At 44.7% G+C, this 17,862-nt stretch overlaps 1 long non-coding RNA gene across 1 annotated transcript; it reads left to right on the top strand.

Annotated features, from left to right (window-relative positions):
* The first annotated feature begins 8,003 nt into the window (after positions 1 to 8,003).
* LOC310671772 lies at positions 8,004 to 15,671 on the top strand. The gene is made up of 3 exons (XR_014508173.1): positions 8,004 to 8,125; positions 13,580 to 13,766; positions 15,069 to 15,671. It is a non-coding gene; the product is annotated as an uncharacterized lncRNA (long non-coding RNA).
* The last annotated feature ends 2,191 nt before the right edge of the window (positions 15,672 to 17,862 follow it).

The raw sequence follows: 17,862 nt of genomic DNA, 5'->3' as shown, positions 1-17,862 counted from the left end.
GAAACCACATTTCGTCTATCAGGGCCACTTCACACATCACAGTTTTGGGTGTGCGTCAAACTGTACAAATGCATAGCACGACTATGATTGCAACACACACATGTGTATTGCAACACCAGTGCCATATAGCACAGGCATAGGCAACCGCCGGCCCTCCAGATGTTTTGGCCTACAACTCCCATGATCCCTAGATAGCAGGACCAGTGGTTGGGGGTGATGGGAATTGTAGTACAAAACATCTGGAGGGCCGAAGGTGCCTATGCCTGATATAGCTCTATATACACTCTTCAGAAGCACGACTGTTGTTTCCTGTTGGCAAGCTTGGTTTAATCTTGCTTAGTGTGTGAAGTGGCCCTAATCTTCTAAGTTCTTCGTGAAATTTGAATAAGGTTGGGTTTATTGTGTTGGTGTCCCCAGGGAAATAATTTGGGAAGATACCAGGGGTAGGGACATGTAACCAGGCAGAGGGTCTTCTCAATAGTGGCGCCCACTCTGTGGAACGCCTTCCCATCAGATGTCAAGGAAATAGACAACTATCTGACTTTTAGAAGACATCTGAAGGCAACCTATATCGGGAAATTTTTAATGTCTAATGTTTTACAATTTTTAATGAGCTGTATGCTGCCCAGAGTGGCTGGGGAAACCCAGGCAAATGGGTGGGGTGTAAATATTATTATTATTATTATTATTATTATTATTTGTTAGGGCTCTGACTTTTTGACACTTACCTGTTTACTGTAACATGGTTCATAGCCCCTGATGAGATGGAAATATCTGGCTATCTGACACTTACAGAGTTTTGAGTTTATGTGGGTTTAACCACAGAGTCTAGGCCTTGCCGATCAGAAGGTCGGCGGTTCAAGTCCCCGCAATGGGGTGAGCTCCCGTTGCTTGGTCCCAGCTCCTGCCAACCTAGCAGTTCGAAAGCACGTCAAAGTGCACGTCAAAGTTCCCGCTCCGGCAGGAAGGTAAACGGCGTTTCCGTGTGCTGCTCTGGTTCGCCAGAAGCAGCTTAGTCATGCTGGCCACATGATCCAGAAGCTGTACGCTGGCTCCCTTGGCCAATAAAGCGAGATGAGCGCCGCAACCCCAGAGTCGGTCACGACTGGACCTAATGGTCAGGGGTCCCTTTACCTTTACCTTTACCTTAATTATTTCTTTCATTTGGCTCAGTTTGGATAGTTGAGCTGGAGGAAATCTCACTCCCTGGAGAACAGCAGCTAATTGGTATCTACAACACATTCCAAAACATGGAGGACATATTAACACTGTGGTATCACTGATAAACCCCCATAGAGTCTGCCAGAAAGAGAGCATTGCTTGTTATTTTGCTGGACTGTCCGTTGTGTCAATCTTCCTAACTGCATCAACACTGTCTTCATATTGATTAGATATTACAAGCCTTACATGAAAATCACTCCTCTCCAGCATGTAAAAAGAAGACCGCTGTTGAATCCTGATCAGAAAGGCAGAGCTGGATCCAGGAAGCTCCTCAAGAAGCAACCTGGAGTGTTGCCACCAGGATGACACAGGCCTTGTCATCACATTGGGCTTTACTGTGAGTTTGAAGGATCTTTGAGCCCAAGATTTCTGGGCATCATTCACATGACACTGCCATGAACCATAACCCATCCTAACCACAAGCCGTTTGTGCTGAGTGAATTTCAGATTCCCCCACTCCTGGGAAAATCCAAAAAGGAAAGCAGAACTCAAAAGCATAATCTTCTGTTGCTACTGGTTGCATTCTCTTCAGTTAAGGTGGCACTAGGAACACCTATGAGATCTGGGGGAATGGGATGGGAGATGATCCGGTTGGTTGGTTGGTTGGTTGGTTGGTTGGTTGGTTTGCAAGGTAGAAGCAAAAGGGCTGGTGATCTTGATTTAACTTCAGCATTAAGGCACCCTGCAGATTTTGATTCAATCCACTGTTGAGAGACACGATAGAACTGCAGGTGAAATTGCTTTCCCAGCACTCATTGTCTTGGTTGTAGGCCGGAGACAGACAACTGTTTGCATTGCATTTAACTGAAATGATAGCACATGCCCTCTCCTTTAAATTTTGCTTCTGGAAAATTTTGGAAGAACTCATGGAGCTGAGATCAGGGAGCCATATGAAGTGTCTAAAGTTTGCAGAGAATATTGAATTCCAAGGCTGGGATGTGTAGGAATTATTCTTTCAACGTTGCTCTCATTTTCCTCAGTAAAATAAATAAATAAAGTAATAGAGTAATTTGCAACATCTATCAGAATAGGTTTTTTTTTGTCTCTGGTCTATTGTAATCCCTTAGTTTTTGTCTGATTCATTGAAACCAGGCATGGCCCAACTTGGCCCTCCAGATGTTTTGGGACTACAACTCCCATCATCCCTAGCTAACAGGACCAGTGGTCAGGGATGAAGGGAATTGTGGTCCCAAAACATCTGGAGGGCCAAGTTTGGTCGTGCCTGATTTAGACCAATGCAGCTTGCAATTGTCGTTTTCAAGAACTGGGTCAGAATTTGTGGTAAGGGAGGTGCAATTCTGAACTCATTGGCTTGGCACTGCATTCCCAACTGACAGTGAGTAATTATTGCAGTCTGATAGTGTCTGGCTAGATAACTGCCTTATTGGACAAGGGCTAGGTCAGATCTCTTTACATCTTTCTCTTTACTTCAAAGCAGCCACAGAGGCCATTTCCCCAAACAAAATCTGCCCCCAACTACCAAGCCACTCTTAGCTTTGAGAGTGAGAAGAAGAAAAACAAGCTCCCATATTGTACTTTCATACATTCATAACTGATGGAAATGTTAGTGCAAAGTGGTGAGAACCTCAAAACTTTTCTGTTCCTCTCTCAGCTCATCCTGGTATTTCCATGCCAGCTCTGCTTTGTAAGGCTGCTCTTTCTCCCTTCCTCATGTTCTGCTTCCCAAAACGCAAGCAAACAAAAAAAGAGGGACAGGAAATGTCTGATTGCCGAGTTATTAAGGGTCTTTGTCATCTTTCAGAATGTTAAGGGAAGCCAGATGTGGAACACAGGGTGGGTGGGGAGGGAGAGAGTGATTGCCTTCATTTATACAAATTAATTTGTACACAACATTTTGCCTACACTTTGAACCTGCTCTGTTTCAGAATTTAGTCTTTGCGGAACCTGGGTTTTTGACAATGCAAAATTTCAAACGAAAGTTTCCAAACTGAGTCTTGGGATTGCAGCATAAGTCACACACACACACACACACACACACACACACACACACACACACAATTAATTAAACATACTTTTACATCTTATTCCAATTTTTAACTTCCATCAATCCTGTCTGAAAATTTTCCAATCTAATCTCTCAGTATGCATTTCTTATCTTCCCTATTACATTTCAAACTCATGACCGATATCTCTATCTTTTTCTACTTTGTAACACTTCATATATTTCTCCTTACAAAACCTCTTGTAGTCCTACTAGCGTAATTTGTTGATTACAGTTGCTCTTCAAATAATTCATATACTTCTTCCAATCTTCTGTAAATCTCTGGTCCCGCAGGTTTCGAATCCTTCCTGTCATTTTGTCCAATTCTGCATAGTCCATTCATTTCGTCTGCCATTCTTCTTTCGTCGGAATTTCTTCTTGTTTCCATTTCTGGGCTAGCAATACCCTTGCCGAGGATTGCAGCGTAAATCAGGTTGCAGCACACGTCGCAAACTGAAAACCCACCCTGTGATCTGCAAATGTGCTAAGACATCTGCTTCAAACAGTTAACGTTACCCCAAAACTTGTTACAAAGCAACCGTTTCAATTTTTTATTACAGGGTTCGAGCTCTCCCTCTTTTCTATCGAGGAGACAGCATGTTGCTTTCAACAGCTGTGTGAATCTTCTCAGGGTCCCCATTTGACCTGCAGACCCCTATAGCAGAAAGGCAAAGGTCCCCTGCCCATAGTTATTTGCAGGATGGTTGCTCTTATGCTGTCAGGAGTCACTAATAGCCTTGTGGATCATGAACATTATGAAGAGCAAGAAGGTGGGGAGAAATTTGATTCAGTTCACCTTTCCAGGCAAACCTGCCTAGTTCTCCCTTCCTGAAACACCATGCAAACCAAATCGCAGCCGTTCTTCAAAATCCGCTCTTCTCTGAATTTTCAAATGTAGTTCTTAAGTCAAATGATGTGTACAGAGATGCACATACTGGGGGGGGGTGCTGTGGTCTAAACCACTCAGCCTCTTGGGCTTGCCAATCAGAAGGTTGGCGGTTCAAATCCACACAACTGGGTGAGCTCCAATAGCTCTGTTCCAGCTCCTGCCAACCTAGCAGTTCGAAAGCACACCAGTTTAAATAGGTTCCGCTGCGGTGGGAATGTAAATGGCATTTCCGTGCGCTCTGGCTTTTGTCACGGTGTCCCATTGCACCAGAAGCGGTTTAGTCATGCTGGCCACATGACCTGGAAAAGCTATCTGTGGACAAACGCCGGCTCCTTCGGCCTGAAAAGCGAGATGAGCGTCACAACCCCATAGTCGCCTTTGACTGGACTTAACCATCCAGGGGTCCTTTACCTTTACCTTTACTGGGGTAAACCATGGTGGGGGGAAATGACATGCCAAGTGCATTATACTGGGGGGAATTGCTTTGCAAAAAAATGTGTCTTTTACACAAAACTGCATACAAACATGTCTAGATTAGGAGAAATTTGCAGTAAAATACTAATGAATTTTCGTGAGGATTTAAAAAAAAAAATGCTGATGTGGAAACATGGACAACTGAAAATTGGAAAAATGAGAAAAGAAAATGGGCAGGTTTTCCCGGCCCTACAGAGGACTCACATGGACATAGGGAAGTCTTTTAAAACATTTTAATTAAGACTGATATTTTGCAAGATGGAAATGTAAAATTGTATGCAAGTATAGATCTGAAATTGTTGTTTATGGTGAACACTTTTCTATTCTCTAAATTTGTATTTTTAACTTTTCTTTCTTCTTTTATTCTCTTTTTCCCCCTTCCTCTTCTTTTTGAATATTGCTTTACAGATGTATAAAAAATTATGTTCATGTGTCTATGTATGAAATTTGTTTCTTTATTTCTTTTCTTATTTGATATTCTTTTCTTTTTTGTATTTAATAAAATTTAATTTAAAAATTAAAAATAAATAGGGAGATTAGATCTATCTTTGGGAGGGCATCCTTACACTAGCATTCATTGCAGAAGCATGTGGGCATGAGCTCAGGCATTCGCAAAATAGTTTTGAGTGGATTTAAGGGTGTCACTGGGGTGGCTTGCATAACTGGGGATTTCATGTATACTTGGAGTGTTGTGAGAGGTAGGTACCGTCAGCAGAAAAGAGGCTAGCAAAGCATCTGAGGTCCAGGTGAGGCCTTGCATTGAGACTCATGGGCCACGCTGCCTGGTTGCAAGCAAGCTGAAAAACCGTGCAATGTGACATCACAATAATTAGTATTTCTTTACGATCGCAACCTGCTCTGCTTCATTAGCCACTGCTAAAGACAGCATGCAGCCGACCATATCAGCTCTGCGTTCCTGGGGAGGTGCGGACTGGCAGCGGTACAATGCAGTCTCCTTCCACATGTAGCTTGGGTCTGAGAACAGAAAAGTGACTCGGTTAACAGAGACAGTCTGTACTCTGTGCACATAGTTATCCTTGGAGTACAGGCTGTTGATGACCAAAACCATGATACAAAAAACCCACCACACAATGCCTCTGCATTCTGTATTTCAAATTTTAAATATGTTTTTTGTCCCCGATACCATATAAAAATTAAGTTTTATTGTGTGATGTGCAGATTTATTGGGAGCAGAGAGGCAGGCCAGGCATTTCTCTAGCCGAGTTTAGTTCCAAATAAAAACATCTGAACACAGTCCTGTTGCTCAACGGGTCGCTTATTGCAAATAGTTACGATCCCACAAACACTCTGGATGCCTACTTTGTTCTGTACCCTCACAATCCCACAGAATGCTGAGAGCCAGTTCATGAGCCCAGCAAGCCAGGAATATCATCTACTCATTATAATTATAATTGTTATTATAATTGTTGTTGCTGTTGTTGTTGTTGTTGTTTATATCCTGCCCATCTGGCCGGGCCTCCCCAGCCACTCTGGGAGGCTCCCAAAAGAATATTAAAATCACAATAGAACGTCAAACATTAAAAACTTCCCTAAACAGAGCTGCCCTTGGGTGTTTTCTAAAAGTCAGGTAGTTGTTTATTTCCTTGACATCTGATGGTAGGGCGTTCCACAGGGCGGGTGCCACCACCAAGAAGGCCCTCTGCCTGGTTCCCTGTAACTTCACTTCTCACAGTGAGGGAACCACCAGAAGGCCCTTGGAGCTGGACCTCAGTGTCTGGGCTGAACGATGGAGGTGGAGACGCCATTACTTCCCCATTTAACATGTGGAATGGCTGATATGCATAAGAGGAGGGAAATCACAGCAGTCAGACATTAGATGTGGTCCATATAAACATACCCTCCCACAGTTCTCTGATGAAAATAGACACGTCCTTTTCCATAACAACAGGGACACACGGGTGGTGCTGTGGGTTAAACTACAGAGCCTAGGACTTGCTGATCAGAAGGTCAGCAGTTCAAATCCCTGCAACGGGGTAAGGTCCCATTGCTCGGTCCCTGCTCCTGCCAACCTAGCAGTTCGAAAGCACGTCAAAGTGCAAGTAGATAAATAGGTACCGCTCCGGCGGGAAGGTAAACGGTGTTTCCGTGTGCTGCTCTGGTTCGCCAGAAGCGGCTTAGTCATACTGGCCATATGACCCGGAAGCTGAACGTTGGCTCCCTCGGCCAATAAAGCGAGATGAGAGCCGCAACCCCAGAGTCGGTCACGACTGGACCACGACTGGTCAGGGGTCCCTTTACCTTTTTATTCCATAACAACAATTATGTGATTTTTATAATTTATACCCCTCCCATCTTACTGGGTTGCCCCAGCCACTCAGGGCAGTTTCCAACATATATAAAAACATTAAACATTAGAGAGAGAAACTTCCCTATGCAGGGCTGCCTTCAGTAGTTTACAAAAGGTTGTATAGTTACTTATCTAATTGGCTCAGGGGGTCACATAACACCATACCCTCCAACGTTTCTCCCATTTTTCCTTAGGACTCAACGAAAAGGGACATTTCAAGTTCAAATCAGAAACCAGGACAGCTTGTGTAAATCCGGGACCGTCCCTGGCAAATAGGGGCACTTGGTGGGTCTGTATAAACCAGTATTGCATACAGTGGTACCTCGAGTTAAGAACTTAATTCGTTCTGGAGGTCTGTTCTTAACCTGAAACTGTTCTTAACCTGAAGCACCACTTTAGCTAATGGGGCCTCCTGCTGCCGCCGTGCCACGAGAGCACGATTTCTGTTCTCATCCTGAGGTACTATTTCTGGGTTAGTGGAGTCTGTAACCTGAAGCGTCTGTAACCCGAGGTACCACTGTATTATATGGTACACATGGCAGTAGGTGAGCATGTAGGTCAGGAAGTATCGTATTTTTTGCTCTATAAGACTCACTTTTTCCCTCCTAAAAAGTAAGGGGAAATGTGTGTGTGTCTTATGGAGCGAATGCAGGCTGCGCAGCTATCCCAGAAGCCAGAACAGCAAGAGGGATAGCTGCTTTTGCTGCGCAGCAATCCCTCTTGTTGTTCTGGCTTCTGAAATTCAGAATATTTTTTTTCTTGTTCTCCTCCTCCAAAAGCTAGGTGCGTCTTGTGGTCTGGTGCGTCTTATAGAGCAAAAAATGTGGTATTTCTAGGTGGCAAGCTGTATGAAACAGATCAGTTTTCGAGTGGCAGCCAAACAGAGCAGAAGCTACTTGCTTAAGGCTTCTCAGACTTAAGCCAGGAATCTTCAATGAGTGGATTGTCTCTCTCTCTCTCTCTCTCACACACACACACACACACATACACCAGGAGTCATCACGAGATGGGTTAATGAGGGTCACAAGAAAAATATCCTGTGTGCCAGACCAAAGTATATTTTTACGCAGAAACAAGCTATAAATACATTTTAATAGTGTGGCAAAGTTCACGTGAGATTCCTCTGCTTGTTTGCCATCCATGAATTTGTTTTAACCGAAGAAACACTCAACAGCGGGTCATTCCCCAGGGATAGTTTGTCTTCTCATTTTGTTTACGATGCAGCGGTCACGTGAGCAGCGGATTTCGCCATGTGTTTATTGGGGGGGTGGGCAGCAAAAGGGATTGGGACATTCAGAGTTACAAGTCTGGATACTTGTGAGTCCTCTGTGCCATCCCAAAAATGCACAAGTCATCTGGTGGTAATGGTCGCCGTGATGGCAAGAGCCTTTCCTACTGCGCATGTGCACAGAAGCTCACACTCAACAGAACTTCCTGTATTTCCACAAGGGAGCCACACTCAGCGTTGAGATCAATGGAGCAGCCATTCAGTAGGTTTGCAGCAGTCCTGGATTCAGTCCCAATGGGATACTGGTTTTTTTACCAGTTTTTCTGAGGGCAGACGGAGCAGTGTGACCATCCTGCCTCCGTGGAAATCTGAATCTCTAGAAGAGACAGGTGTCCTCTGCTGTTTTGTTGATGAACAGAGAGGAGCCGTTGCCTTTAGGACAGCTTCTTCCTACATTTCTAGGTAGACCAGCAAACTCAGCTGGGATTTTACCATAGATTCCATCCATTCTGGGGATTTCACCCCATTTCAGATTCCCTAAGGATGGAAGAGGCACAAGGAAGAGGGGCTGGCTGAGGGAGTGCTTTGTTAAAAGATCCTTTGGCCCTTTTATGCTTTACTTCGGGAATCATTCCTACAATTTAATTAGCAATTAATAAACGGCACAGTGTGTTGCAAAATAACTCTGTGCAAATAGATATGTAGGTCATGGCAATTGCCCAGCTTTGTTGCATACATTTTGAAATATTAGGTTTCAGTCCTGTGCAGAATTACTAGTCTCACTGAGGGCTTAACCACACTTCCCCTTCGCCTGCCGCTTTCCTCTGGGGGAAACCACTCTTTAATACTCAGTCGGAGCAAATGGCAATTCAGATTTTCTCCAGGTTGACGTTTGCTTCAATTTAGCACTAAAGGGCAGGTTTTCCATTGGAAAGGAGAGGGGCAAGGGGGAAAACGCTTGGCCCCGTTCTTTCTAGGCACGGAACAAGCAGAAGTGGGGACAAGCCCTGAGACTTCAGACATGCCCTGTATCATTGAGTCATTTCTTGAATATTTTTGTGCTGGGGAATTGAGAGCCAGTGTGGTGTAGTGCTTAAGAGCGGTAGATTCGTAATCGGGTGAACCAGGTTTGATTCCCTGCTCCTCCACATGCAGCTGCTGGGTGACCTTGGGCCAGTCACACTTCTCTGAAGTCTCTCAGCCCCACTCACCTCACAGAGTGTTTGTTGCGAGCGAGGAAGGGAAAGGAGAATGTTAGCCGCTTTGAGACTCCTTCGGGTAGTGATAAAGCGGGATATCAAATCCAAACTCTTCTTCTTCTTCTCTGCATTTTAAAGTTTCAGGGCAGCTTTTGCCAATGTGCTTCCCTCCAGATGTTTTGGACCGCTACTGGGAGTTTTAGTGCAAACATTTGTTGTTGTGTTTTTTTATATATATATAAATATTTTATTCGATTTTGCATAAAAGACGACAAAGCAAAACAAAAGCAACGAACAATACACCAAAAACATACAGAATTACACAAACATAACATACTACAAACAACAGAAATAAAAACAATCTTATCTTCATATTGATCTTGCATTAACTTGTTTCTCTGACTTCCCCGAGTCTCCCTTCCCTGTATTCCAATTCATACAATTAAACAACAAATCCCTTCCCTCTGTCATAATTAACCTCCTTTCTGATTTGAATGTCTTAATATAGCTTATTCAATGCTTAGAACTTAAGATGTTGGGTCTTCTAATCCTTAAAATTTTACTCCAATAACCTTATACATTCAATCTGATGTTATTTTAACATTCATTAATCTTGTAGTGTTTCTGTAAATAGTCTTTAAATTTCTTCCAATCTTCCTCCACCGTCTCTTCTCCCTGGTCTCTGATTCTGCCAGTCATTTCTGCGGATTCCATATTTTGCAGAGCTTAAAATCTCAGAGTCTCTCTCCGCGGTCCCTCCTTTACCCTGTATTTTCAGATTGACAGATCAGAGCCGGGCGCGCCGGGCGATGGTTCTGGGCGCGCTGGGCGCGCCGGGCGGTGGTTCCCCCACAGTCAGCTCTTTATTACGCAGGCAATATAGTTTCCAGTCCTTCCCCCCCTTTTCCCTGCCACTTGGGGGGGGGAAATCCTTATCAGAACGCCAGATTCCGTTTCTTCAAAAGCACTTTTAAAGGTTTGGCACGCAAAAGTCTTTGTTTCCAGCTATATACAGAGCGGAAGGCTGGCTTCCTGGTTAAACCTTACCGCTTCGGTTCTAATTTAACTTGCTTTTTTAACTTTGCCAAATCCAAAACTTCCTTAATTTGTTTCTTTTCCTTTTAAAATTTGTAATTCTCCTACTCACGGAAAGTTCTTTTATAATCCAATTTGTCCCAAGAAGAAGTTGAGCGCTCCTCCGATCACGGCTGTGCGACGTCTCTCCGAAAAAGAAGCGATTGACTCTCAGCACCGCGTTACCCCCTCCACACTCCGGAGCTCTTCCTGAGCCCCAGAAACGTTTTAGGGGATCGCTGTTGGTGCCCGCCAAGTCCCACGGACGTAGGCTTCCTCCGCCTACGTTTTCAAGGGTTCACCACGTCGCCGTAGCGGTAGAACCCTGTTTTTTTTTGGAGCTCCCCCTCTGGTGCTCAGCAGGGGGCCGCCATGATCGCTGGCGCTCAACCCGGAAGCCCCTTTAGTGCAAACATTTGGAGGGAAGCAGGTTGATGAAGAACGTTTTTCTTTGTGGGGGCGGGGTACAAAAAAAGAATATGCATAGGTATGAGGGAAAAGTTTCAGTACCTTTAGTCAGTTTATAGTCAGCCTTCTTGGTAGTGGCGCCCGCCCTGTGGAACGCCCTCCCATCAGATGTCAAAGTGATAAACAACTACCTGACATTCAGAAGACATCTGAAGGCAGCCCTGTTCAGGGAAGTTTTTAATATGTGACATTTTAGTGTATTTTTCATCTTTGTTGAAAGCCGCCCAGGGTGGCTGGGGAAACCCAGCCAGATGGGCAGGGTACAAATAAATTATTATTATTATTATTATTATTATTATTATTGAAAGACTCTTATGATAGAGCTCATCTTCTTTTTCCCCATATGTTTATTTCACTTGAACAAAATTTTATTCAGTAAGATTTCTACTGGGAGAGGTACTGGCCATTCAGGATTTCATTATCTTACACTTGTATCCCACTTCTTACCATGGAACTGCAGTTGTTGTTGTTTCTTAAATAATTTTTATTAAATTTTCCAATCAAATCACATTAAATATTCCAAATTATATGAATACATATCATATAGTCCAAATATTCCGCCAAATTATAATTTTTTATTGGGACTTCCCATGCTTCAAGTTCGGTGGGGCTCTGATCATCTTATATCTCTGCTGCCTTGAGGTTCCAATAGTTCCTTTAAATCTTCCTGTTGTTACCCTTCCTTCTTTCATGGCCTCTGAGTTGTTTCCACAGGTGAGTTGAAGTAAGCAATGATATGCTTCTATGTGAAGTTATGCTTGACTCTCCCACTATTGCAGCTGGTAAGCCTATTGTTTGCAGTATATCCTCACACGCTGGTTTTTATGCCGAATCTACCATGGAGCAGCAGTTGATGGGCACGGCACTGCATAGTGAGTGACAGGGGTCAGCAAACATTTTCAGCAGGGGGCTGTCCACTGTCCCTCAGACCTTCTGGGGGGTCGGACTATATTTTTTGGGGGGGGGATGATGCAAGAGCACCACTAGCCCCGGTGGCAGCTTACCTGTGTCTTGCGAGCGGCAGGGGCGGTAGAGGGATGATGAGCAGCGCGCAAAAGGGCTCTGGAGAGGGGCTACTTAAAATGGTGGCCACTCAAGCACTGCTGCTGCTGGCACCAACGAAGCCCAGCCCACTTCCTCCTCTAGGCAGGGCAGGGAGAAGCCAGGAGGAGGGAGGGAGGAGGCGACGCTGACGTCGCCGTGTGAGAGAGAGGGAAAGAACGTGCATACTGGCGATCCACGCGGAGATTCCTGGACTGTCCACGGGCCGGATCCAGAAGGCAATTGGGACTGATCCGGCCTGCGGACCTTAGTTTGCCTACCCATGGTGAATGATATCAGCCAGCATCCCATCCAGGCACTGAGCAAACCCAGAGCTGCTCATCTCCAGCAATCATGTCTCCGAGATAAGGAAGGCCACTGTCCAGCTTGCAGTGGCCCGTCTCAAATCCTCCAACATTTCTCTGATGAAAATAGGGACATCCTATGGAAAAGTGGGACATTCCAGGATCAAATCAGAAACCAGCACGGTTTCTGTAAATCCACAACTATCCCTGGAAAATAGGGACACTTGGAGGGTCTGTAAACCTACTCCATGGTTAGAAGAAGAAAAAAATTGCAGTGGGAAGCTATCAGTAGCTGCTACCGACAATGGCATTCAGTATGACTCTGAATACCAGTTTCAAGGAATGTGAAGTGCAGATTGCTGCTCTGCTCCTTCTGGGGGCGTGGGTGGCGCTGTAGTCTAAACCACTGAGCCTCTTGGGCTTGCCAATCAGAAGGTCAGCGGTTCGAATCCCCGTGATGGCATGAGGTCCTGTTGCTCTGTCCCAGCTCCTGCCAACCTAGCAGTTTGAAAGCATGCCAGTGCAAGTAGATAAATAGGTACTGCTCCAGCGGCAAGATAAACGGCATCTCCGTGCGCTCTGGTTTCCGTCACAGTGTTCTGTTGCACCAGAAGTGATTTAGTCATGCTGGCCACGTGACCCAGAAAGCTGTCTGTGGACAAACGCCGGCTCCCTCGGCCTGAAAGCGAGATGAGCGCCACAACCCCATAGTCACCTTTGACTGGACTTAACCATCCAGGGGTCCTTTACCTTTTTAACCTTTACCCTTCTCTCAGGTTTCCCATGTGTCAGGAGTCCAGTCCCCAGCTTGATAACACAGTAAGCACAGTTAATTAAAAAGGACGATTTATTGTCAAAACAAACAGATAGCTCCGGATGACTTAACACAGCCGCCGCAATCCTCAATCAAGATGACCCTTCTGAAGACTGCTTCCAGCGTGACCAGAAGCAACTGAACTTCCACTTCTTCATTTTGTGTTTTGCTTCCTATCTTGCAACCTCCCATTCGCTGAGAGCTCAGACTAAGTGGGGCAGCTTCCACCTCTTCCCCATTCTCTGAGAGGCTGTCTCTAAACTCTTTCCTGCCTGTTTGTGCTTCAGGTGAGTTTTGACTGCATTCTAGCCTGTTCTCCATTACTGTCTCATCAGCTTGCACATCAAGGTCAGGAGGAGCCGGAGTATGCAGCTGCCGGTTTTCTTCTGTCTGACTAACATCAAAGCAGCCTCTCTGATCCTGGCTATTTTCTGCAGTTAGCTGCAAACTTTCGCTTGGCGCTGGCTCATTCCTGACACCATGGGTGCGTTGTTGGCTACTGCGAAAACAGTGCTGGACTATAGCCTGCTTCAGCCTGTTTTTCTTTTGTTCTTAGGTGCAAGAAAGGAAGGAGGCTGATTTCCCTCAAGGATTCCTACACCTGAGAGTAAGAAGACAGGTCTGCACCACTGCTCTGTAAAGCAGGATCTTGCCAATTTCTCCAGAACACCCCTCGCACCACACTACCAGGGCTCAAATGGAAAGAATTTGGCTAGCAGGCAGCAAGGTGAGGTAAATGTGCTGTTCCGGTGCCCTGCCCCTTCTTCTGCAGCCAACTCTCTCATCTTTGGCTCTTAAACGTCTGCTTGTTTGGAAAGCGTTCACAAATAAATGCCAGAATTGCCTGACTTGTCTGTCTCCCTTCCTAAAGAAAACCAACAGAATTAATTAAAATCCAATGTTCCACTGACTCACTAACTCTGAGTAATAGCATGCATAGTATATCATGTTTTCCAATTTAACCATCACACACACACACACACACACACACACACACAATAGAACAGACTAGAATTAAGCGAGCTTTCAGCCTGATAGAAGGCAGCTCTTGATAGTCCCTGATGGAAGCGACTTGGTACGATCTGTACTAGCTCAATTTCAAAGCAAATTGCTGAATGAAAAGTGGAGAAGGGAATCGGTGCTTACTTTTCAAAAAGACAGTCTCCAAGACTCTGGGATTCTATGGGAACCTTGCCCACTGTCTTGAAAGGAAGCTCTCCTCCTTTCTAAGAGTTTGGAGATGGGCTGCTATAGCACATTGTCCAGCGGGAAAATATTCTGCGGCTGGATACGCACCATATATTGAAAGCACATGACTTCCCCCAGAGAATTCTGGGGGCTGTAGTTTGCCTCTCATAGGGATGCAATTCCCAAGAACCTTAGCGAACTACAGCTTCCATGATTTATCGGAAGAAACCATATGCTTTAAATATATGGTTTATACCCAGCCAGCATATGATCAGATATGTTTTCTTTAATATATAATATTAGTTCATTCTTTCTCTCTCTTTAAAGCAGGGTTGGGAATGCTAATGAGAAGTAGTAGTAGTAATAATAATAATAATAATAATAATAATTTATTATTTATACCCCGCCCATCTGGCTGGGTTTCCCCAGCCACTCTGGGTGGCTTCCAACAAAATATTAAAATACAGTGGTCTGTTAAACCTGAAAAGCTTCCCTAAACAGGGCTGCCTTCAGATGTCTTCTAAAAGTCTGGTAGTTGTTCTTCTCGTTGACATCTGGTGGGAGGGTGTTCCACAGGGCGGGCGCCACTACCAAGAAGGCCCTCTGCCTGGTTCCCTGTAACTTCACTTCTCCCAGTAAGGGAACCGCCAGAAGGCCCTCAGAACTGGACCTCAGTGTCCGGGCTGAACAATGGGGGTGGAGACACTCCTTCAGGTATACTGGACCGAGGCCGTTTAGGGCTTTAAAGGCCAGCACCAACACTTTGAATTGTGCTCGGAAATGTACTGGGAGCCAATGTAGATCTTTGAAGACCAGTGTTATGTGGTCTTGGCAGCCGCTCCCAGTCACCATTCTAGCTGCTGGTGTGATATATGTACCTATTTAAAGGAGAATTGGTTGAGCTGCAAGACCAACAGTAGCAGCAAGAGGCATTGTCTACTCACACCATGCTAATGCCCCAACACTTATCAAAGCATTCTGGTGCCAGGGACTGGGCAGAGGAGGAACCGTGGGGAGCAGCTCCCCAGCCTGACCCTTCCAGATAAGAAGGAGAGAGTTCAGAATTACAACGGGGGTTTGAGGGAGGTCACAGCTCAGAGGAAGATGAGGTGAAAAGTTGGGAAATAATGGGAGAGAAGAAGATGATGATGATGAAGAAGAAGAAGAAGAAGAAGAAGAAGAAGAAGAAGAAGCAACAGCAGGGTAGAGACAGCTGGTGGACTCAGTGTCTTTAGAAAGCATTCCAGACCCCCTCTCTCCCAGAACATGGCGGGCCTTGAAAGTAGGAGAGCAAAGAGCTCAAAGGCAGAGGGAGATTTTCAGCACCCGTAGCGATGATTCATGAGGAAGTTGGAGAGACGGAGGGGGTGGGGTTTTACTCGGAGCAACGCCGTTATTCTGAGAGGCCACATTCCAAGGCCTCTCTCAGTGAATATCAAATAAAAGCCAATAGTAAGGACTTTTTCGTGTCTTGTCTGTTTCTGGCAACCTGCCGTGGGATTGGTTCCTCTGCCACCTGACGTCTGGGGATAAGAGAAGGCTGTTGTTATGATGGTGGTTTTGTTATTAGGCTGTCAGTAGGCTTTTACTATGTTTTTTATCACTGTTGTTCTGTAATGTGTTTCAGTGTTGTATACCGTCCTGGGGTCTTTTGATAAAGGGGAGCATAAAAACTGAAATTATAATTGTCAGAAGAAGGAGGAGCCACAGTTCAGTGGTAAAATGCAAACTCTACAGGCAGAAGGTCCCTGGCTCAATCCTCAGTGTCTCCAAATAAAAGAACCTCAGGTAGATGGGCTGGGAAAGATCCTGACCAGACCCTGGGCTAGATAAGCCAATGGTCTGACACTGTATAAAGCCAATCCATTTGTTCACAACTGCTGTGTTTTACAAAATGCCTGCAATGGCAAAAAGTGCATAGTGGGCATGGCTTCTACAACAAGCCACTGTTTAGACTGAAAAGAACACTAGAAACAAATGTGTCAGTGAATGTCCAAACTTTGGTCCACATGCGAACATTGACCATCCCTGGTCAACTTTGTGAATTTCTAAAAGCTTGGGAAAGAACATCACTCAGTTGCAACAATTGCCTGAATGGTTAGGGTGTATGTGTGTGATACGCCTCTAAGTATCTACAGATCAGGGGTGGCTAATGAGTTGCCCTCCAAATGTTAAGGTAAAGGTAAAGGGACCCCTGACCATTAGGTCCAGTCGTGACCGACTCTGGGATTGCAGCACTCATCTCGCTTTATTGGCCGAGGGAGCTGGCATACAGCTTCCAGGTCATGTGGCCAGCATGACTAAGCCACTTCTGGCAAACCAGAGCAGCACACGGAAACGCCGTTTATCTTCCCGTTGGAGCGGCACCTATTTATCTACTTGCACTTTGACGTGCTTTCGAACTGCTAGGTTGGCAGGAACCTCCAGATGTTGTTGGACTACAAATCCCATCAGCCCCTGCCAGCGTGGTCCATGGTCAGGGACCATGAGGAGGGACCATGCCCTCCTCAGTATCTGGAGGGCATCTTGTAAGAATAGAATAGAATAGAATAGAATAGAATAGAATAGAATAGAATAGAATAGAAGCATTCACACAATTCAGCTGGGTTTGTCCACATTTGGTGAATGTCACCATACTTTGGACAGCCACAATAATCTAAAAATACAGTTAATCATTAGTGTTGTCTGTACCTTAGAAATGAAGGTACAGATGCTTGGAAATAATGTCATTTATGAAAAATCCAGAAACTGAGGTTCTAACAAAATTATTATATGACTTGCTATCTCTGGGCTTTTAATTAGTTAAGCAGTTAATTTGTCCCCCCCCCCCCCCCATTTATTTAAGAATCTTGCGATCCTACTCTTTCAGAGAAGCTTCCTTTAAACACACACACACACACACAAACACACAATGTTCATTTCAGAGAACTGTCATTTCTCTTATAAGGATATATATATAGACCAAGGGAGAAGGAGGCAGTTGCCGTGCCAAGCTCACACATCAGAGCAATCTCATCCCTGGCGTTTGTGACAGCTGAATGAGTGCCGTGAATGGAGCATATAAGCATATAACGGGTGCAAATAAGGTTTGTGTTCCTTGATGACAAGACATCTACCTGTTGCCAAGAGCGCTAGAAATTTAAACATCAGGTTGCTATAAAGTCCACATTGCTGAGTCATGACTATGTTCAATAAGAAAGTAGCCATGCCCTTTTTTAGTAAAGCGATGTGGTTTACGTTTAGGATTATGTTAGCAGTTAGCGGCACTTCTGTTACAATTCAGTTTTCCAGGGGATTATAACTTGGCTGTAAGCGGTTCACTTGGGGGATGAAGTTGAACAGAGACAAGGTCTTGGCTCAGCTACAAATGTGGGGTGTTGTTTTTTTCTTTCCCCCTTTTTTCTCTCTGTAGCAAACTCTTAAAATATCACTCCAAGTAGTTACATGGCACAAATATGGTGTGTGTGTGTGTGTGTGTGTGTGTGTATGTATGTATGTGTATATATATATATATATATATATATATATATATATATATACTTAGCCATTTACAGGGAGACTTATACGATGTCTTACCGCAGTCAACTAGCTCAGAAACCACATTTCACAGACACTCAATCTGAAGGAATGCCTGCAGATCTGGAAGAATTC

The sequence above is a fragment of the Podarcis tiliguerta genome (genome assembly GCF_965153285.1).
Source record: "Podarcis tiliguerta genome assembly, chromosome: 2".
Classification (NCBI taxonomy): Eukaryota; Metazoa; Chordata; class Lepidosauria; order Squamata; family Lacertidae; genus Podarcis; species Podarcis tiliguerta.
The sequence above is the reverse complement of the archived record's forward strand: the minus strand, read 5'-3'. Positions and strand labels throughout refer to the sequence as shown.